Below are 25,041 nucleotides of genomic sequence, written 5' to 3' on the forward strand. Positions count from 1 at the left end.
GTGTATTGGGGGAAACCATAGTCCATATTGTGTGTTAGAACATCTTTGGCCCAGTGATTCTACCATTGCAGGTGAGCTCAAGACTAATGAGAGTGTACATTAGTTTGAGATGAGCCTATAGTTTCATGTCAGGGTGATTTAGAGGCTTGGTTGGTAAATATCATGCTAGTATTTTATGTGATATGATGAAATATCTTGAGATAACACGGAATCCTTTGGGATTGATAAAAAGTGGAAAATGAAATGTGATATCTAATGTAAATACTACTTTATGAGGTTTTAATGGTATACTATGTTTACTTTCATATTGTTGCATGTGATAGTCAATAGGAGTGAGTTATTCTGTTACTGAAATTTTTATCTCACCCCCGTGGTTACATGTTTACAGGACTAAAAAGTGATTAGGCCAAGGGAGGAGAGTCTAGACTGGCTTGAGTTATGAAGCCGTGTACATAAGTTGTCATAGGGTTGCATGAATGCATTAAATTGAGTTTTGGTAAAATCAAGCCTGATTATGTGTATTTGTGCTATTTGAGACAAAGGGGCTTTGATTTGAGTGTGTTTGTGTTGAATTGGTTGTATGTGTTGGTGAATCTTAAGCCATAAGACAAATTATGATGAAATGAGTAATTTAGAGGCTAAGATTGTATTATGAATATGATTGCATATGTATGAGTTGAGAAATAGCCAATTGGGATAAGTTATGCTGAGAAATGACATGGAATATCAAGTTAGTGAATTGTGGAAATTGCCTATAGAGGGGTCAAATTTTGATATATGAATACAATTGTGATAAATTGAGGTTAATCAAGTGTATTAGATCCTTTTGGACTTGGTTCAAGGTCTAGTATGGTCTAATGAGAGAAAGGGGTCGATTTGATTGCTTGGGTGCACAAATTTTGATCAGATTATTAAATCATATCCAAATCTATCTCATTTGTTAGTATATGAGCTAAGCTTCGTGTGGGCACTTGAATAACTCCAATCGGATGTCGTATGTGAAAATGGTGTATGCCAAAAGTTTATCATTTTGCTGTCAAAATGACAACAGAAATCCAGACAGGCACACCACGGTGAATGGAGATGCATGCCGCGGTGCACGACAAAGACAGGGTGAGTGTGTGGCTCTATGCCACATGCCACAGCGCACTAATCGTTTGTCATGATGCATATATCAAGCTTCAGTTTTTAATTTATGTTGAAATGCATGCATTTGAGATAGGAATGCTGGTGGTTATGTCCACTATGTATTTGAGGAGTGTAAGATTTATTTCTGTTGTGTTTTCTCTAATTGTATTGTCTTTTAATTGATTTTTTATAAAGTAAGTCTTTGGCCAAAGCTTTTGAAATGAAATCGATTATGATGAATGATAGGTAGTGGTAACACCGTAATGTTCTCTTATATTGTGTAGATATATGAGAGGAGGTTACACTTATGACTTATAGGCTAATAGCATAATTAGCCTATTACCAATTTCATATAGGCCTACAGGGTCGCACACAAGAACAGCCCAACTTGAGCTATAATGTCTAAGTTCATTGAATCTAGAATATGTCTAGATTCACTGAGTGTAATATGTAACCCATCTCATATATCCACTTAATATAAGAGAAGACTACGATGTTACCATTAACTCACATCATTCACAATCAAATTCATTTCAAAAGCTTCGGTTGAAGACTTACTATATAAAATCCATTAAATCACAATACAATCAGAGAAAACACAGCAGAAGTAAATCATACATCACTTAAAATCGTAGTGGACATAACCAGCCAGAATTTCTATCTCAATTGCATGCAGTTTAGCACACAAATAAACTGAAGTTTTGGTCTGTGCACTATGGCGAATGATCAATACACCGCGGCATGTAGCACAAAGCCACACGCTTGCCTTGTCTATGTCGTGCGTTGCAGCACACCTATATGGATTTCTACTGTCATTTTGACAGCAAAAATAATGAACTTTCGGCATGCACCATTTATACATACGGCATCTAATTAGAGTGATTCAAGCGCCCACATGAAGCTTAGCTCATATATTAACTAATGAGATAGGTTTAGACACGATCTAATAGTCTAAATAAAATTTAGACACCTGGGTGAAAAGAGTTACTTTTTATGAAAATTTTGCAAAGCTAAGCACTCAAATCGATCCCTTACTCTCATTAGACCATATTAGGTCTTGAACTAAGTCCAAAAGGATCTAACACACCTGATTGACCACAAGTAATCACAATCATACACATATATCAAAATTTGACCCTTCTACAGCCAATTTCCACAATTTACTAATTTCACAAGCTATGTCATTTCTTGACATAACATAACCCACTTGGCTACTTCTCAACTCAATCGTGTACAAACATATGCAATCATATTCATCATACAATTTTATCCCCCAAATTACTTATTTCATCATAATTTTAGCCTTTGGCTTAAGATTCACCAACATATACAACCAATTCAACACAAACACACTCAAATTAAAGCCCTTCTGTCTCAAACAACACATTTACACAAAATCAAGCTTGATTTCACTAAAACTCAGTTCAATACATGGATGCAATCCTATGGCAACTCATATACACTTATATATACAATCTTTCAATTTAGTTCATTACACTAACTCAGAGTACACGACTTTACAACTCAAGTCGGTCCAGACTCTCCTCCCTTGGCCCGTTCACTTTCTGATCCGATCAACATGTAACCACGGGGTGAGATAAAAATCTCAGTAACAGAATAACTCACTCCTATTGACTATCACATACAACAATATGAAAGTAAACATAATATACCATTGAAACCTCATAAAGTAGTATCTACATCACATATTACATTTCATTTTCAACTTTTCATCAATCCCAAAGGATTCTGTGATATCTCAAGATATTTCATCATATCACATAAAACACTAACATGATCTCTACCAACCAAACCTCCAAATCACCCCGACATGAAACCATAGGCTCATCTCAGACTAATATACATTCTCATTAGTCTTGAGCTCATTTGTAGTGGTAGAATCACTCGGCCAAAGATGTTCTAATGCATAATACGGACTATGGTTTCCCTCAATACACATAATGGGGCGTCATTGACTCTAACACCGTATCCCAAAGATATACTAAGGAGTCTCTTATCTCCAACACCATATCTTAATAGGCACTAAGGAGATCCTCTCCAACACCGCACCTTTCAAGACACTAAGGAGAATTGTTTCCAACACTGCACCCTAATAGGGTACTAAGGAAACTTTGCCATTTGGTCTTTATCATCTCCTACACTTAGGTGAACTCCCACCCTTATGATTATGCTTTCTTGAACTATTTAAGGTTCCCATTTACCATATCCCATTTTCTTGCACATTATATACAAATAATACTTTTCATTACAAAACATAATGCTCATTTCAACTAAAAGTCAACAATCGCTCAATGCTATAAAATATACTTAATTCGAAACCATTTCATGCATTACATAGCATACTAAAATTCAATTACTATAAACAGTCAAACAAAGGAAATTATCCAGTTACCTCAACCCTTCTATCATTAGAAAGGTTACCCGTGAATTTCCACTATCGCACAAGCTTATCTTAAGCTTTCTTTCTCTACTTACGCGTCTAATATACCAATCTGAACACATTTGGCACATTTTAGTCAATTGGTCAATTTTGATTAAAAACTTATTTTTAGCACTTAGGGCTATATTCATCCGTAAACTCTTTTCCATTTATCCATTTTAAGTCCATGACTACCCAATTACTACTTTACACTACCTCAACTGGTCTTATTTCTCTCATATCAGATTTTTACCCTAACTTTCTCTCTCTAAAGGCTTAAATTGAGCCTTCAGTTTCAAAGCTCTACCATTCAGCTCAAACCAATCACAAAGCTCTAATTTAACTTTAGAGAACCTTTTTATTACTATTGAACAAGAATCAAACCCCTCAAATTCCACCAATTCAAGTTCCCAATAACTCATTTTCAGAGAAATTTGTATAGAATGGAAGGTAAGAGTTATACGTAGCTTACCTGGCAAGTTACCGATCTGAATCACCTTCCACTGCTCTAAAATGACTTAACTTAGATCCCTAGCCCTTCTCTCCTCTCTATCTCGTGTGTTTCTCAAATTTTTCCTTTTGAAATTTCTAAAATTTCATGACTTATGAAGGAAAATTCCGGTCCATATGTCGTGGCGCATGGCACAGTGAGACTTTTTCTCACCACGCGCACTTGCTTCGACCCGAAACGCACTTCTAGCACCCATATCTGTTCATACAACACACAAACTAGTCAAAATACCAATTAGCCATCCGAATCTCTAATCTTACTGTAATTTTCACTTCACCCTTGATTAACCTATAAACTTAGGATTAAGAACTTCAGGATGTTACATAATATAGGGTGAATGAAATTTATATATATATATATATATATATATTTAAATATTTATTTGATAAATATTTATAGATGTATATATATTTTTGAACTATATATATATATTCATATGTGTATATATATGATATATGTATATGATATATAAAATTAAATATATATAATATAATATATATATTTTTGAAATGTATATGTATATATCTATATATTCGTATATATATAATAGAATATGTATATGTGATATCTATTATATTATATTATGTTATGTTATGTTATGTTATGTTATGTTATGTTATGTTAGTTTTAAATTTAATTTTATATGATAGATTAAATTTAATAACTAACATGATATGAGAGAATATCATGTCAGTTTTATATTTGGAATTTATAAGATAAATTCGAATTAGATGTAATATCCTGGATTAAATTTATGAGATAAATTTAATTATATTTTTGTGGGCCTTTTAAGTAGAAGACAAAAACCCTTATCTATATACTATATATAGATAGGGACGTCCTTTATGAAAGAAGAGAGAGTTAGAAAAGTTTTGACGGTAAAAACACTTTGAGAGTTATAAAACACCCTATAGAAAGGAAAAATAAAGTTCAAAGAAGAGCGGACGTTGGGAGCATTAGTACGCTATTCGAGTTAGAGAGCTATTCGTGTGTATACCGGTAGAGGGAGCAAATCTACGTTGTCAGCTCCTGAGATCCAAACTCTTAAAGAGAATGTGCTCCAAGTTCAAAGAATTAAAAGGTAACTCTTCTATCCACCTTGACTTAAACAAGTTCGTTCGGTCCATATTAGGATAAGGACTTTAAAATTTCAATCTTCCGTTGCGCCTCCCTATCCTACATTAAATAACAATAAAGCTCTGAATCTTCCACTCCCTATTCTAAATGTTGGAGAAGTTGATATTCAAAGTCCTAAAATTTGATGTGCTTGGACTTGCCAAGACGTGCCAAGACTTGCCCTAGGCTTGTCTAGACGTGTCAGACCTTGCACCTCCTTGTCTAAACCTTGGCAACACTTTCCTAAGCTTGCACAAGGTTGTCATCACTTGCCATAGGCTAGCCCACACTTAGCCTGAGGCCATAAATAGTTATCCGTCACCTTTCCTTGAGGTTGCCAACTCCTACAATGAGCTTTACCCGAGGCTACCAACACTTGCCACAACCTTTACCGGGGCTGCTAATACTTGCCCCCATCATGCTAACATATATATGCCATGTGCTTTACTCGAACCTTCCAACTCTTATCCGTACCTTACCAAAAATAGCCACAGGCTTGCTCGAGGCTACTAATACTTGCCACAACATTTATTGGGGTTGCCAATACTTACCTCCACCATGCTAACACATGCACGCCATGAGTTTTGCCCGGACCTTCTAACTCTTGCCCGTACCTTGCAAACACTGGTCATGGGCTTGCTCAAGGCTACCAACACTTGCCACAACATTTATCAAGGTTGCCAACACTTGCCCCCACCATGCCAACACATGCACGCCATAAGCTTTGCCTAGACCTTTCAACTCTTACCCGTACCTTGCCAAAATTGGTCACAAGCATGCTCGAGGCTACCAACACTTACCACAACCTTTGTCAGGGTTGCCCCCACCATGCTAACACATGCACACCATATGCTTTGCCCGAACCTTCCAACTCTTGCCTATACCTTACCAATACTGGCCACTGGCTTACCCAAGGCTACCAATACTTGCTACAACCTTTACTGGGGTTGCCAACACTTGCCCCCCATGCCAACACATACATGCCACTATACTTAGATCTTCCAACTCTTGCCCGTACCTTGCCAACACTAGCCACAGGCTTGCTTGGGGCTATCAACAATTGTGACGACCTTGCCAACATAGGTCATGGGCTTTACCCAAACCTTGCCAATGCTTTCCCAAACCATGTTAACATTTTCCACATATGCTTGCTTGAGGTTTTGCCCAAGCTTGTTCGATCCTCTATTATATTTAAACATGCATTGCACAATGTGCTAAAGTGCTTAAGCGCTAAGCATTAAGAGCGCACATGTGGTTCTTAAGGGTCTATAAAAAATAGGGTGGGACCCCTCAGGGTTAAGTGCCCTCCCTAAAGAGCAATGTGGGATCTTTCCACTTGTTCATGAACAAACATACTTTTTGTTCAAAAGAAAACACCCCAATTAGGGGAATTAGAGATCTCCAATTCATGTGATTTTTTACAAGCTTCTTACGCATGATATGAGGATGAAATCTAAAAAGTTTCATAATTTTTAGACACCCATAAAATTTTCTAAGATTTTTTGATTGCTCCAAAGAGTACGACCTCCACGGGCCGCTATGGGCAATGGCTCCGATGGCCAGACCCCCCAATATGTCAAATGGGATGAGTTTGAGTTAATAAAACCAAAAAATCACAAATGTAATGATAAAATTTCATTTTGGTATAGGTAGGACTTTGTTTACACTACCAGGACTTGCCCGTGGCAGGTCTGGATGTGTCAAGACTTGCCCTGGGTAAGTCTGGACATGCCAAGACTTACCCCAAACATGCTAGGACTTACCCGTGGCTAGTTCGAATGTGCTAGGAGTTTCCCCGAGCAAGTTCGGATGAGCCAAGACTTTCTTGTGTATTTAAGTCATCTATAAAAGATTCTACTTGCCACTCGATGGGAATTTTTTTAAGGCGTCCCTTGCGACTCATCCGCCACAAGGGCACTGCCAATGAAATGTGCCTTTAGGGGCTGAGGCCCTTACTACTGGTCAGCAAACATATGACAAGTACATGCATTGCTTCTAGCTCAAATTCTAACTTAGAGGTATTTAATCATAATCTAATGCATGGTAGCTATGCGTCACTAGCTTTTCAACCAAGCACAATGACCAATTGTGTGAATCAACAGTTTCGCTTGTACTTGGTTGAATTACTATTATAAAACTATCATCAGTAGGGTAAAACCAACTTGTCTCACGACCGTCTAAACCCAGCTCACGTTCCCTATTGGTGGGTGAACAATCCAATACTTGCTGAATTCTGCTTCACAATGATAGGAAGAGCCGACATCGAAGGATAAAAAAGAAATTCTTTATGAATGCTTGGCTGCCACAAGCTAGTTATCCTTGTGGTAACTTTTTTGACACCTCGAGCTTTAAATTTTGAAAGACTAAAGGATTGATAAGCCATGCTTTCACAGTTCGTATTTGTAATAGAAATCATAATCGAAGGAGCTTTTACCTTTTTGTTCCACACCAGATTTTTGTTCTCATTGAGATCATCTTAGGACATCTCTGTTATCTTTTAATAGATGTGCCACCCCAGGAAAACTCCCTACCTGACAATGTCTTCCACCCAGATTAGCCTGCTGGGTAAGCTTGTGTCCAAAAAGAAGGTGTTGCCCCGCTTCTGATTCATGGAATAACTAAAATAATGTTAAAAGTAGTAGTATTTCACTTTTTTCATTTCTGGCTCCCACTTATCCTACACCTCTCAAGTCATTTCACAAAGTCAAAGTAGAGTTAAGCTCAACAGGGTCTTCTTTCCCCGTTGATTCTGCCAAGCCCGTTCCCTTGGCTGTGGTTTCGTTAGATAGTAGACAGGGATAGTAGGAATCTCGTTAATCCATTCATACGTGCCACTAATTAGATGATGAGGCATTTGGCTACCTTAAGAGAGTCATAGTTACTCCCGCCATTTATCCACGCTTGGTTGAATTTCTTCACATTGACATTTAAAGCACTAGGAAGAAATTACATTACTATATGGTTTGATTACTTTACTTTGTATCTCTTAACATCGGAGGGAACCAGCTACTAGACGGTTTGATTAGTCTTTCAACCCTGTACCTAAGTCAGACGAACAATTTGCACATTAGTATCACTTCGGGCCTCCACCAGAGTTTCCTCTGGCTTCGCCTCGCTCAAGCATAGTTCACCATCTTTCATGTCCTAACAAGCATACTCTCACTTGAACCCTTCACAAAAGATCAAAGTCAATCAATGGTGCAACCTGCTGGGAGATCCTTCCAATCAGCTTCCTTTTGCCTTATGGATTTACTCACCCGTTGACTTGCACACATGTCAGACTCCTTAGTTTGTATTTTAAGACGGGCCAAATAGGGAGCTTGCGGGCTAACGCCAAGAGCGCACAAGTGCTGAGGCACACTGTGATGGTGCGCATTACCAAATCTGATCACGGGGATGACATTACCATGGGCATATCAACAGCAGGAGCTTAGGCTGCCACTGCAATTAGCATTGGTCCATATCCCGAGTCGATTAGTGGATTAGCTCGTGCCATTCCAGATCTAATCGAGATGCATCTCCAGCCCCCATCCACTTCCCTCCTAATAATTTCAAACACTCTTTGACTCTCTTTTCAAAGTCCTTTTCATCTTTTCTTCGTGGTACTTATTTGCTATCGGCCTCTCGCCAGTATTTAGCCTTGGATAGAATTTACTGCTCAATTAGGGTTGCATTCCTAAATAACCTGACTCGCTGAATGTGCCTCGTGGTGCAACATGGTTCGAACATGATAGGACTCTCACCTTCTCCAGTGCCCCCTTCTAGGGGACTTAGGCCCGGTCCACCGTTGAGGATGGTTCTCCAGACTATAATTTAGCCAAAGGCGACTGATTCTCATAGTAGGCTTTTATTGGTCCACTCGCCATTGCTAAAGGAATCTTTGTTAGTTTCTTTTCTTTTGCTTACTGATATGCTTAAAATTAGTGGGTAGCCCCACCTGACTTGGGGTCGCATTCAAGGGCACTGATCCGACTGCTTGACTTGGGGGACAACACGTGCATGTGTGGGCTCGATTAACATCCCAACCACCTTTAATCATGGTGGCCGTTGCCAAGGGGTGTCTTTAAGCCTTCGAGAGGTGCGGTTCTTAGGAGGCCACCTTTCACCTTGTGTAGTTTTGGGAAATGGTGATGTTACATGATACCCAGGCAAACGTGCCCCCGACCTACTGGCTTCAGGCGCAACTTGCATTTAAAAACTCAGTGGTTCACAAGATTCTACAATTCACACCAAGTATCACATTTTGCTACATTCTTCACTGATACGAGAGCTGAGATATCCATTACCAAGAGTCATTTTTCAAATGCAAATGGCAAAAGACGCGATACTGGCTTTAAGGATGCCACCAGCGATGCGCTGCTTTTTTGCATTTCCTTGGCACCTCAGGTGTCAAGGTTGGTTGTTGTGCCGAGGGCTTAAACTTGCACGAAGCAGAGGCCACATCCCCAGCTCATGCAAGGAGGCTCATGACACACACGCTCTCTGGCCTCCCCCCGCATGGAGGTTTTCAAACCGATTCTTGGGTCAATCTTTTATGAGGCATCGATAATGATCTTTCCACAGATTCACCTATGGAAACCTGGTTATAATTCTCTAATAGATTTAATTTCAATAATTTATATTTAAAATATATTTAAATTAAAATTATAGTCATATTTTATATTTTAGTTATTTAATCATTTATTTTTAGACACTATTTATTAATAAAGGTAAATTCTTATAAGTTTACGATCCGAACCTATATTTTAAGTTTACTTTCCTATTATGAGTTTACTTAAACTTGTAAATTTAACAACTTTGACTTGAATTGTCTCCTTTCTCCACTTCTAAGTCACACGTAAAGCAAAGCCTTCAATTTGCATTCAATGCTCATCACAAGTAATGAGCACCACATGCTGATCAGAGTCAAGGGGCAATTCTGGTCCTTCATTTCAATTCAAATTGATCCTACCATTTATTTAAATTAATATTTAAATATTTTTAATATTATATTTATTAATATAAAAAAATAAAAAATTTTAAAATTTTAATAAATATGTTCATTACCAATCTAGCCAGTACAGATTTAATCTAGCAATCAAATTTAATATTAAAAAATTTTATAATTTTACAATTTGACTATCAAGTTAAACTCTGGATAGTTTAAATATAATTTAGATGACTTAATTTAATATTAAAAATTTATAAATTATATAAATCAACCACTAAAATGTACTCTAAGTTGTCTAGATTTAATATTAAATTTTTTATATTTTTAAAAAATATTTAAATATTAATTTAAATGAATGATAGAGATCAATTTAAATTGAAATGGAGGGCCAAGACCTAATGAGCATTGGTTATGAGCACCGAATGCGAAGGATAAAGTCTTCGCCATTGTGCTTCTCTTTGTCTAATCTTTTTTTTAAATATTAAATATTAATGGAAGAGAGAGAGAGAGAGAGAGAAGCACATAAATGTTAGAGTATATTTATTTTTAACTTTGGCAATAAGTGTTATTTATATGGTTTATTATAATACAATTTTTATTTTTTTAGGTGATGAATGGGTCAAAATATTCTAAAATAAATTAAAGTTAATTTTATTTTAATTTTCAAGGGGTAAGAAATTTCAAAAATGTTTATATTTTTTATCATGCATGAGAGTAGCACACAACAAATAAGTTGTTACTTATATTTTAATTTGTATGAGTAATAAGTGATAGATCTAATAATTTTTATTGGAGATAAAAATTTTACTCTAAACATAACTTAATGATAAAATTATTTTTTAGTCTAGGCATAATTTTTTTTACACGGTCCTCTTTATACCCCACTGACATCTTCATTTCATTTTCATCTTTATCAATTCAGTATCTTTTTAAAATGGTTAAAATATATGGATGGATTAAATTAGATATGATAGGAGTATTCTATAGTTAAATTAGAGTGAGAGGTCATGAGAGGGAGTGGGTGTAGTTAGCAGGTGTGTTAGATGCCGACGTAGAGAAAAAAAAAGGGAACTGCTAGTCCAAAGACACTACCACTTGCAATCCTCTCACTTTTGTTTTCTTTTTTTCTTCATGTAAAATCAAAGACCGTGCTAGTCCAAAGACACTACCACTTGCAGTCCTCTCACTTTTGTTTTCTTCTTTCCTTTATGTAAAATTAGAGACCGTGGCATTTTCTATCTGGACCACTTTTTTGTCCACCTATTCTATCTGCTAGCTCCCCCCAACCAAACACATGCTTAATCACAAAAAAAAAAAAATCTTAACCTAAGCTCCTTTTAAACTTTATGATTTTTTTTATAATTTTTATATTAACTAACAATTATAGTTACTCACTCTGTTTAAAAATAAAGAAAATGATAGAAAAATCTATTTAAATTATGTAAATAATATATTAGTCTCACCAAATGGCATAATTTCTCTGGATTTTTAAGGGATGTTTTTGTCATTAAAAAATCATAATAAATGACACTTTTGCCCTTTATTCATATTTAAAAAAAATTCACAACTTTTCATTCACAATTTTTGTTCATATATTAACAACTTTTGTTTCTAAGTTTCACAAGTCTTGATCTGCAGGTCCTGACATGGATCAGGTATTGAAAATTTGTGACTTTTTCTTTGACAACTTTTGTTCTGATATTAACAACTTTTATTTCTAAATTCACAATAATTCAATAGTCATTCATAACTCCACATCTGCAGGTCCTGATATACATCAAGTGTTAAAAATTTGCAACTTTTCATTTACAACTTTTTGTTCCTATATTAACAATTTTTGTTTATAGATTCATAATAATTCAATAGTTATTCGCAACTCCGCATATGTAAGTCCTTATATGCATCAAGTGTTGAAAATTTAAAACTTTTCATTCACAACTTTTAATTTTAAATTTTTAACAATTTAATAGTCATTTACAATTCCAAGGATTTTTGTTTTATTTGAGGAAAATTTAGTCATTTCTTTTAATTTCATAATGACAAAAAAATTCTATGGAACTTCAGGAGAATTATGTCATTTCATGAGACCAATCTATCATTTACATTATTTAAATAAATTTTTCTATCATTTTTTCTTAAAAATATAAGGTATTTTTGGGACATGACTTGGTGTCTTTTTGTGTACATGAACATAATTTAATTAATTATTGTCCTCCTTTTTCTCCCAACCAAAAAAAGTTGTTACGTACGATTAACCATGTGCTTCGCTATGATTTTGTTTCTAGTCTTTTTCTCTCCCCTAGCCACCAAAGTGATTCAACTTTAAATAAATTTGCTTATGAAATGACACTGACAATATAAATGTGCCTTTAGTCTATAGTAGGGCTCCACAAAGAATAGAACAGCACTGAACTTTATCCTAATTTAAAATTCAATCTTTTTCATAAAAAAAATTGGATTAAGCAACCCATAATCTAGTCTTGTCCAATAATAACCCTAATATTAACAGGACCGAACTTGGTTCATAGAATTGGGAGACTGGTCCTGTTAGTCTAATACTCACTTAGCTTTTTTTTTTCTCTCTTTTTTCTCTATAAGAGGCAATAATCCATTTTAACTTAATAAACTCAATTAAGATAGTAAAAATAGTTATAATAATAATAATAATAATAAATTCATAATAATTTCTAACAATAAGAAAAAAATTCTGTTACAATCCAAGTGATTTAAATTTATAACTTTAACAAAAACAGCACTTAACAAACTTCAACAACACTACATTACAATAACAATTTAGAAACAAACTCAACAAATCTTCATACAATTATCTCCTTAGCATCAATTAAACTTGAAGTATTTGTCAAAAATAAATAAATTATAATTATAATAAATAAATTAATAGGACTAAATCAAGTGGTCCAGATGCCTAGTCTCTTGTTCAATCCAATCCGAAAAAATAGTCTAGTCTTTTCAATCTTTTTGGTCTGAAAGGACTAGTGTCTATACAGACTGAACAAGACTAGGACTATCTCAGGTTGGATTGCGTTAGACAGGATTGGAGGACTTTTGCACAGTCCTATTCTATAAACATGGACTATTTTTAAAACAATGACATCAAACATAGACGTTCCTTTAATTTATAGGCATTGAATATTTTAAATAATTTATTAGACATCATGATCTTTCTTCAAATCAATGTAACTCTAAAAAGTAAAAAAAAATCACAAAAAAGCAAGAAAAGGTGGAATTGTATTCAACATAATCAAAATGATGTCTCAACCATGGAAACTTAGCGCCTGCGATATATGCTATTGTTAATAATAAAACAAGCTTTTTACAATAATTATTACATTTTATCATACATAACTTAAAAAAATATTGTATATATATTTCTTAGTTTGTATAGTGACATCAACTAACAATTACCTCGTTGAAAGTGGATTGCAATAAATTTTTCAATGCAGATATTATTCATAATTTCAATCATTCCTATCAAACAAAAGCTAGAGGTATACTTTAATATTAATGTACCTTGAAAAAGTAACAGCTGACAACAACTAAATTAATATACTTTTTTAAATTTTTATAATAATTATGATTTATTTTCCTCCCCCATAATATAGGCATATTGTTATGGTATTGACTAGAGGAGCAAGATCCAATTTCAGTGCAGAGCCCATGTTAAATTTAAAATTTAAAATTTTTTAATTTTTTTAATAGCTTCTTCCCTTCTTTACCATTCCCGGTCTCACTATTTGGGAGAAAAGCTATAATTACCCAATCTCAACTTATTATTAAAAAAATGTTGGCATAAGATTTCATTGTGTGCACTTACATTGATCATCACCCAAGTGCATGCATCTGGCTATGAAGTGAACTACCTACCATACAGTATTAGAATTTCAAGTGTATCCTATTACAGTCATTCTAGTTTCTACATCATAAATTAGTTTTACTCAACTAACATTAATCTTATTTTTATCATAAATCTTACTTTTAATTTTACTTTTCAATTCTATTTTTCAATTTTGATTAAAATCAAAATTATTAATTAATTTTATAAATCAATTATATACTATATAACATAATCAATTATATTCCAAATCAATCATATTAATCAATTTTTATAATTAATTATACCCAACTGAAATCCAAATGCACTCCTTATATGCATGAAACAAATAAGAAATTGTTACTTATATCTTAATTTGTAAGAGCAACAAGTGATAGATTTAATAATATTTGTTGGAGATAAATTTTCTACTCCAAGTAGAAGTTAATAATAAAATTATTTTTATTATTTTTAAAAAATTTTCTCATCCTATGAAAAGTAGAGTATAAGTATGAAAAACTAACATAGTCATCCATTTTAATTTATAAGATAATTTTAAATGAGATCATATATATCAATAAAATTTATTAATTATAGTTTTTAATTTTATAAAATGTCCCAAATTCTGCCCATATTAATTATAAATAACCTAATTATGTATTTTTTTAATTCTATGAATTAGTAAGTCTAGGTTAATAGGAGTTTTTAATAGCTATTATTAATTAGTGGATTTGTAGACTAGATAGTGATACTAGCTTAAAAAAAAAAAAAAAGAAGAATCATATGCATGCTTACTGTAAAAGTAGCTCATAAAGTATATACCTATTACTTTTTTTTTTTTAAGTCTCTCTTCTTTTTATCTCTCTTTTATTAATTAACAAATTTATTGTATTTTTATTTTTTTTTGATTTGACGTCTCACCACTAGATACCTAGTCTAAAAGCAACTTTATTTTTAGGTTCAAATAAAGCAAGAATCTATATGCATAACCTATTTGATTTTTTTTTTTTTATACAAGTATTGTATATCTACAATACTCATATTGTCAGGCGATACTATTTATCAACAACACTTGCACTATAGATATGTAACACGATGGGCATATTAACCATACCAATATGACTTTTTTTAAATTTTTATTTATTAATTTTCTTAAATGATATAATATATTAATTTGGGATCTACAGTACTCAAATTTTTTATTTTTTATTTTTATATAATATAATATCGTATGCAACCCGTTGAAATTGTAATTGTACATGTTATCACAATTCAATTTAATTTGATTAATTATTCAAAATAGAAAAACTTAATATATATTTCATACCTGTATCTCTTTTTCCTTTATTTTTTTCATTATTGAAACAAAAAAAGTAAATATTTAAAAATTTTTGTTTTAAATTTAAATTAATTAAAACTTAAAAATAAAAATATATTTATTTCTTTGAGAATAATAAAATAGCTTCCTGGATAAATAATAATGACCATGTCAGGGCATACATTTTTGGTGTAGGACTTAATGATCCTATTAGAAACATAATAGTAAATGCACACCATTCTATTTCAAATAGACATACATATATGAGAGAATAAAACCCATTTAAATTTACATTATATGTTTATTTTCATGAGCACCGATCTATAGTATCCATCTATAAAAAATAAAAGATAATGAGAAAGTAGGTACAGTACCATATTTATAATATATTATAGATATAGGTTATAGGTTTCTTGTCATATATGTATTTAAAATATAAAAATAGTTAAAACTTGGCTTAGGGTTATGACTTTAATTTACTAATTTCATTATTATTATGGCAAGATAGCTTAGAAAATTATGCTCTTTGATGCTAAAATTGTTGTTTTAATTTCCCACCCCCAACACCTTTCAATTATTAGTCTCATCTATTTTTGCAAGCCTTTTTTTAAATTTAAAAGCATGTCTTAATTTTAATAAGTTCCTAAAATTCAACTAACTTAAATTTTTTTTACTAAAAAATTATTTTTGATAATAGTTTTTTTACTTATATCATTAAAATAATATAAAGTGTCATCTTTACACCTTAAAATAATATTAACCCACTCCCTATCATTAATAGTGCTCTACCTCAATGATCATAAGAGGATAAATTATTTCTAAATTATATTTTAGATGGACATTTAGAAAATGATGATGATGATGGTTATAATAAGAGTATATTCTCAAGAAATTGGGAATATAAAATTTAAGATTGGTTTAGATAACACTCAAATAAAGAATATTAATTGACTACATAATGTATAAAAATTATGATAAGTTATAATTAAACTCAATGTTTAATTATTAAATTAGGCCAAGAAATTAGAGTATGAATAAGGCATAGAGTGACAATAGAAATATAATGAGTACAATCAGAATTATGGTCAAAATTCAAGGGATAAATAAAATAAGGATTAAATAGGAAACAAATGGCATAAATTCTAATTATATAATAAATATCATTCCCAACCTAAAACACCAAAAGTGGTGTGCGAATGAGAAAGATAAGAACATAATAGGAAGCTCTTAACATTACTAAATAAAAAACTAATAAAAAGAAGTTAACATGTGATTAGATTGACTGTGAAGACCACGACCCCTCCTTCTACTCTATAAATGGACATTCACCCCTCCCACACAAACATGCACACATTCGGATATCACATAAAGGAGAGAAGAGAGAGTGCTCTTGAGTCTTGAGGAGTAGCTAAGAGGAAAGGAAGGAAGGAAGGAAGAGTGAAAACTTTTAAGGTAGTGCAACCATATCTAAGTATTGCTTGATATATTGTGATCAGTTGTTTGCTTTCCATAATAATATGATGAACATGTTAATTGTTCACTTTCCATAATAATTTGGAAGATTGTAATTGAACCCTTTCGGTATGCCAAGATATGAAAGGACTTTTATATTAGATTATATTAGTTTTAGATATTAGATAATATATTCCCATTTTAATATTTTAATAATTTTATATTTTCATGTTTATTTTCTTTTTCTTACTCACCCACTCTTTACCTTGCAGTCTCATTTATTTATATCATGTCTTCTCATTTTTGATAAGGAGTTGGACAAACCAGGCACCTCATTCGACTAGAATTGAAATATAAAAATGAACACATGAATACTTCAATTTTCAATGTCAAAAATGTGATTAGGGATCAATGGGCAGATGCCTTAAATAATTGGTCAAACACTAATGAATACAATTGAGGGAGGATTCAATGAAGAATTCAATTTTTATTTTATACTCTTTATTCGGGAAATGTAAGTTTTTTTAATAAACTTAATATTTATTATTTTAATACTTATAATTAATTATCATTTTATAATTTATATAGGTATCTACTCTTTTGATTGCTATTGGTGATGAGGATGATGGCCAGCCACATGGATGGTTTATAAATGCTTTAGAGCTAATATTTCAAAATGAGCTACAATAGCAAAAAGCTCCTATAGCACATCAACCACAGCAACAACAACAACCACAGCTGCAGCAACAACCACAACAAACATCACAATATCCAACACTGGCACAATTGGTTGCTTTTTTAATTGAGATGCGTAACAATGAAGAGATTAATAATGATGAATTTCAATATGCTCAACACATTCTCGGCCATGAAAATTTTCACTATTTTAGAGGATTATTGTACAACAATAGTTACGATCCTGCTTGTCCTCTTTTACGTAAGGGAGTGCTTTTTGATATATTAACTGAATGTCATCAAGAATTAGAACAACAAACAAGAAATGAGAGAAGCACGAGAAGAAGGAGGAGATGATAATATATTTTGGCAAGAAAATAGTATATCTATGTTTCTTAATTACAATGCTATGCATTTTGTGTATTTTGTGACAATTGAATTTGTGCCTTATTAGAAAACCACTCTACGTATTAATCAAGTCTTCCTCTTCTTGTGATTTAAAAAAAAATATAGGCATCAATCCAATCAAAGTAATTACAACTTCATGTTTCCTATACAAGAAAATTTGCAAGCATAGACAGAAGATCTTCATTTTTAATGGAAATCTGAATGGAATATAATATAATAAATTCTAAGAAAATTACTTGGCATTAGGGCATCTATGAAATCTTCTACCATAGCTTTCATCAGTCTAGGTGGTAAGAATTCTCAACTCCTCTCCACAATATTTCTTTTCATAGCAATTTAAGAGTTGTTTTCTCAATGATGAGATCGAAGCCATTTTTAACTCTCAAATCTAAGGTATGAAATGGGGAGAATCACAAATAAGAATATTGTAAGAATATTAATGTGAAATTATGATTTTTTTAACACTAACATTCCCTAATTTCAGTACTTTTTTTACCATAATTTAATATTAATGTTCCTAATTTAGAATTAATATTTTTACAAGGTTGTTACTTATATCATTCTCCCTATGAAATATTGGATGTTCAGTTTTCATATACAATATTTATTTATTAATTGCTTTCGGTTTCGTCTGCTAAAAACCTCCATATCTTGAATGTCCCCTACTTTCAACAATGAAAAGAACCGCAGTTAGGATTGGTTTTTCTACCAAATTTACTGTACATGAAGAAATAATAATGATCTATTTGGAATATATATATATATATATATATATGAATATATAAATTAGAAGGTTTGGCATTTTATATATAAAAAAATAAATTACCCAATCAGGTTCCATTTTTAAATGATAGATACATGTATTTCTATATTTTTTAAGAATACATTTCATTTTAGAATATTTTTAAAATTTTTAGTATGCACAAAATATATAAAATTAGGCATACGTATCACCATGTGCTTTATAAATAATAGTAGAAATTGATTCAAATGTATACATAGAGTATAAAGTTTATGTGACATTATCTATTCACAAATCGTGTAATCTTAAATTATGAACTAGATTTATATCTCGTGATTGCATGGAAATGTTTTAGTTCTTAAAATAAAAATAAATATTAATATTAAAAATTATTTTACTATCCTTAAAGAAAAATATATTGCTTTCTCTATTTTATCTTATTTTAGTATATGAGTTCCTCTTAAAATCAATAATTAAGAGGTACAAAATACAAATATGCATTTTACTTTTAAATTTTTATTTTCATTCATCCAACAATTAGTTGGCAATTAAGTCACATATATAAGTAGTTATTTTTAAATCTAACTAATGTAGTTATTGGGTCATTTGATAGCTTTAGAAGAGGGCTACATTGAAATTCAAGTGGATTGGGACCAATGTTATGAAAATCGGACCAGTTATTGAACCAGTCGAGGTATCGGTTCACAGTTCAATGGTCAGACTGTGATCTAAGCCGATGTCCAACTAGTCATAAATAAATTGATATATTTTAAATTTTATATATTTAAAGTAGAAACAAATAGTCATATATAATAAAAAATGAATATTTAAATTTCAAACAAGACAATTTATAATTTATGACATTATTTTCATCAAATATATATTTAATTATGTCATAATTTATAATTTATAATTTTAAAATATATACATATATACATAATTCATGTATATTTCTTATTTTTTTTTCATTTCATATTGCTTATTATGTCTACATATGTATAAATCATATTTTAAAAATATGAATTAAAAATAAAGAAATAAAAAAGTAACATGGTCGATTCAACCGGTTTCTTGTTGGTTTTATCGGTTTTGGCCAATTCAACCGATTCATGGACAGTTTGCAAGACAAGCAATTTTTGGATATAATTGGATTGAACCTATGATCTATTCTCAAATCAATCGGTTAGATCACCAAGTTTAATTCAGTTCTAATAACAATGATTGGGACATTACCTCTAATATTATTTTATAGGTTGGGAAGAGGAAAGCATTTTAATATTTGCGCACTTACATGTCTACATTATGTGTGTTTGTGTGTCAATGTGTGTATATTCTATAATATTAAATATTAAATAGAGGGAAAGAGAAACACGCAAGAGTTAGACATGGAAGTGGGAGGAAGGCATAGAATGAAAGGCAAAACAATCTAATACACTAAATATAGTTATCCACCTAAATAAAGGATTGTCTCAATCACAATAAAAGCTACAAAAACAGTATGTGAAAGTGATAATTATAGTAATAACTAATATACAGATCAAAGACCACTTCTTTACTCGGGATTGATTCTTGGGATTTTCAACATGCCAAAAATGGATTTGAATTCAACAATTATACTTAGAACATGCACTAAGTGCTTGTATCGTTTAAACTGTTAAAATTCATATCAATAATTTTGAATTCTTACTATATTTAAAATTAATAAATGAGGAAGTGAGTTTGTATTATTATCATTTTTTATTTTCTTCTTTTTTTATATGTACAAACTTTTATATGCTCCTTCCATTCAAAAATAAAATACATTTTTAATCGAATCTCACCCTCTAATATGCCTACCTTTGAAAAAAGAAAGATAATGTTTACACCTCAAAAGACTAAAAATACCTTATATTTTTAAGCATCTAACTCATCAAAAAATGTCTTATAATTTTGAAAGCAGGGAGTATATATTAACTGAAAATCTATTCCCCCATGCTTTTTTCCTTCCCTTTTTTATACATATAATGATGCATTGCATAACATGATCGTTCTTAGTGGTGCATGGCCAAAAATAACAATTTGTTTTCATTAAATGAACATAAACATGTATGTTATGACTAGATAAAATTGATATAGCTCAAACTCTTTCTATGTCCTTTTTTAACAAAATAAAACTAATAATGGATCAACTAAAGGTTTTGAGACTCTAACCAAGATGAATGGATGAAGTAAGCTCAAAGCCAAGCCTAAGAGCAGTAAAAAAGTTTCTTCTACAATGGTAGATGTAGCAGCTTGATCCATTCTTTCCACACTATGGTAGATCGTTCTAAGAAGCTAGTTAGTATGAGAGGAATGTAATTGGGTGAATGCCTGATCGTCTTCTCTATAGCCATCTGGATAAAAATGGATCACCCACTCATACCTGTTGAACAAAAAAGCTTCAAATGAGAGAAAGAAGGAAGAATGAGGAAGGAGAGAAGGAATAGAGAAACATGATGGAGTGGAAGATGAGTTTAGTTAGTGCATCAATGTTGAAAGAGGAAGAGAGAGAAGGAAGAGGGAGGAAGAAGAGAGTAAAAAGAAGAAAGTTATCGTTCAATAACTGGTTATGGGAGGGACAAATTGATCATTTTATCAAAAACATAATTGCAAATGGGGCCTTTAGATCCTTAGAATAATTTTAGATTCTATTAGGCCTTTTCTGTAAAATTTTTACTTTTAAGGGCCTTTAATGCCATTTCTCCTATAATAAACCATATAAAAAATAATTACTGTCCAAATTTAAAAAAATTACTCTAACATTTACATTTTTCTCTCTCCCTCTGTTAAATATTTAATATTAAAAAAAGGAAAGATTAGATAAAAAGGAGTACAATAACAAAGATTCGATGCTTGAAGAGAGGAGACAACTCAAGTTAGCAAGTGGGAACATAAAAGAAGGGTGGGAGTGAGTGATGGGGATAGAATAGACTAAGTTATGTGGGACAAAAAAGAGGACCATACGAGTAAGGGTGTGATATTAATTTTATTATAATAATTTCTTTCTTACCAATTACGTCCCTGTACATACACCAGTAATTGAAAGTGTTGAAAATAGAAAAGCAAAAGCATAGTTTTCACATGGATCAGCTATCACATCAGCTATATCTCAAGCCAAGTTTGAAAAACAGATTTTTGGGAATTATGAAACATTACTAATAATAAAAAAAGTTTAACAAATCAAACTCTCAACAAAGCACAGATAAAAGATTATGATAATAATAAAAATTATTTTTTTATATTTTAAACACATACTCCCTCCTATTCAATTTATAAAATATTTTTTAGAAGCAATTTTTTGTTTAAAATATAAGATATTTTAAAATATTTAAGCCACTTTTTTCAATTTTATCCCTTCTTGATTAGCTTGAAGATATTTAATATAGTTGTATTATTTTTTAAAAATAAGGGTAAAAGTAAAAGTGCATATAACTTTTTTATAATATTAAGAAAAAAATAATTCTTCTTAATATACGTGAAACAGTTGAAAGTGCTTTATAATAAGAAACTGAAGGGAGCACACGACAAGAAATTTTAGAGTAATTTGTATAGGAATAAATAATTTTTTGTTCATATTTTTAAGGGTTAATGGATATTTTTGCCCCTCAATTATTTATTTAAAAAACATCTCATATCCTAAACTTTTTTTAGTAAAATTTTATCCTTCAACTTTTAAAATCGGAATATTAGGCACCTTGCCATTAAAAAAAGTTACTCCATCTGTTAAAAAATTTAAAATATTTTTAATTTAATTTTACCTCCTAATAAAGTAGTTACTTGTCTTCAAATTAACACCATTTTTCATAGTTACCCATATTTAATAGGGTGTTACAATTTAAAATAAATATAAAGTAATTTATTTATCAGAGACACTTTTAAGAAAAATGAAATAATTACATTTTGAAATACGAAAAATGCTGTACATGTTTCTTTGGAGGCTCATGCGGGTAAATATAATTAATTCCAACTCAAACTCTCCTATCACCTTTGATAAATCAAGAAAATTATCTAGCAATGAAATTATGGCAAGACTTAGAAGTTTAGTCCCGATTTTTCTGTTTTTTATTTTTACTAGTTGTTTTTGTTTATTTTATTTTATTTTTCTATTTTTAATTTTACTAGTTGTTTGTTAATTTTATTTTAATGTTGTTCTTGTAGCTACATTTTCTTTTTGTTTCTTAATATACAACTATCTCTCTTCAGTTTTAAGACATGTCTTTTTGGGATACTTTCTTAAGCCATATATAAAGTGTTACTCGTAACAATATTTAATGGTTTTCATTTTTATCTTTTGAAATTTTAATGAGTGATCCCGTTTAGTGCAACTGAAAATTTATATTCCTTTTAAAATAAATTTTTTAAACACCTTTTGAACAAGTTAACAATATAATATTTTTATGAGATATGTAAAAATATTGAAAATATTTTATAATAAAAGATACATTATAACAAGAATAGGAGGGAACATTTACTAAAAAGATTAATAAGAATAGATAAAAAAAGAATAGAAACACTTGCATGCGTGGAGATAAGCACTAGCTACTAGTGCAATTATTTGCTAGCATGCATCAATGGGGATATATAGCGATGCTTTTATCTAAAAAAGAACCAAAAAGACAGAAGTGCTGACCCCACACTAATATCCCTCCAAAGATTTTGTAGATGACGATAGATTTATTTTTCATAGTAATTTACACCAATCATTTGTATAGGGAGGACCTTAAGCATGCTCACTTGCTAGCTAGGCTTTCTTTTGGTTTAGATGTTTCATTATATATTTATATTAACAACCATCTCTAATTATGAAGATGAGGGAGATTAGATTGTTTATTTTTAAAAAAAATTATATATATTCATTCTAAATATATCAAAAATATTAATTTATAGTGTCTGTTCAAAATATATAAATTAATCCAGCTAATTAAGTCATGCCTAATATAGTTTATATTCACAAATTTTTTTTATTTTTAAAATAATATGGGTTAAATGGGCTAATCCTAACCCATCAAGGTTAACCCATATAGTTTACAGGTTATATGGTCAGGGTTAGAAAAAACTTGTTTTTTATTTGAGTTCAATTTTTTTCCAACCCTTATCAATTTTTTTATTGTTGATATATCTGCATTTTAGTTTGTTACATCAACCTTAAGACAATACATTATTGAGTAGTCATTTCATGGTTTTATTTCCAAGTATTGTAGGCAATATTAGGTTAAGAGGTTCCTGTACCACCTATTATTCAATAAGAAAAGGAGAAGTAAAAAACCATTCACATTGGTAATAAAAAAATGAACAAAAACTGAATATGAATTGGCGTTTAAAAACTGAATATAAAATTTATTGTGAGTTTATTGGTGATGGACCCCATAATACGGATGACATAGCATTAATGGCAACAAAGCTTGAGGAGGGTAATTATGAGCATGGTGACATGGAAGGAGCCTAAGGTAAGGAGCAAGGAGCCTAATACGTCCAACTTAACGTACCTAAAGACCCATTAAAATATATTGGAGGTTTAATGACAAGAGCTCGAACTAAAGCCATGAAGTAAGCCTTGTTTAGTTTTGTGCAAGAAGTCCAAGAGCTTGGAGAGCATTGAGGCACTCCTCTCAAGCCCAAAGGAGGGAATCTATATGTGTATAATGTGCTTAAGATCCAAATCCATGAAGAACCAAGCCCAAGAGATGCAAACTTTAACTCAATGCAAGGAAGACTACAAGTTAAGCCTCTTGCAAGCAAGGAGGCATGAAACCCTAGTGAATAAGTCAAGGGTGACATGATTTTAAATCCTTTATGATCCCTTAATTGTCTCCTAAATTATTGCCTATTTTAATGGTCCTTTGATTTGATTTTCTATTTTGAGTCTAGTCAAAGGTTAGAATTAATTATAATATCAATTTCTAAATTTCGTAATCCCATAATTTAGGATCACATCTCCTACATTATGTGGCTAAATATTTTATCATTATTTTATATTATTTCTCCTTTTAGTATTAGGAAATTAGGATTTTAATTTTAGAAAATATTCTTCTTTATAAGCCTATATAAACTAGGCATGCTCCCTCTTGTAAAGAGAACAGAAGTTAAATGAAATTATTTATTTCAGAGTCTATAAATCTTATGAGCCTTAGTGTTTTGTGGTGGCATCCCATGTGAGAAACAGACGTGATCAAGAGTGTGATCAACTCTTGTGGTGTCTTTGAAGGTTGAGGTTCCTAGAGGTAGGTAATCTAGAGGATCTTCTCCTCGATCATTACCCCATTGTTTATTTCATATCTTTCTTTATTTTCATCATAAATTTCATCTCTTTCTTTTTATTCTTGTGTTTTTGTTTTGTTAGGGTTCTGTCCCTAAACTAGCATAATTTTGCTTCCGCGTCCCTTATCAATTGGAGCTAGCTATTTCTTCTTTTTCATTGTGATAAGTGATAATAGCCTATTTTGATGTTTTGGAATTTTGTGCCTTGAAATT

At 31.5% G+C, this 25,041-nt stretch overlaps 1 pseudogene; it reads right to left on the minus strand.

The window, feature by feature from the left end:
- Nucleotides 1-9,333: 9,333 nt before the first annotated feature.
- On the minus strand, nucleotides 9,334-9,489 carry LOC129316968 (5.8S ribosomal RNA; annotated as a pseudogene).
- Nucleotides 9,490-25,041: the final 15,552 nt, after the last annotated feature.

The sequence above is a fragment of the Prosopis cineraria genome, unplaced genomic scaffold, assembly GCF_029017545.1.
Source record: "Prosopis cineraria cultivar Desert tree isolate PC_DT_omini unplaced genomic scaffold, ASM2901754v1 PC7, whole genome shotgun sequence".
Classification (NCBI taxonomy): Eukaryota; Viridiplantae; Streptophyta; class Magnoliopsida; order Fabales; family Fabaceae; genus Prosopis; species Prosopis cineraria.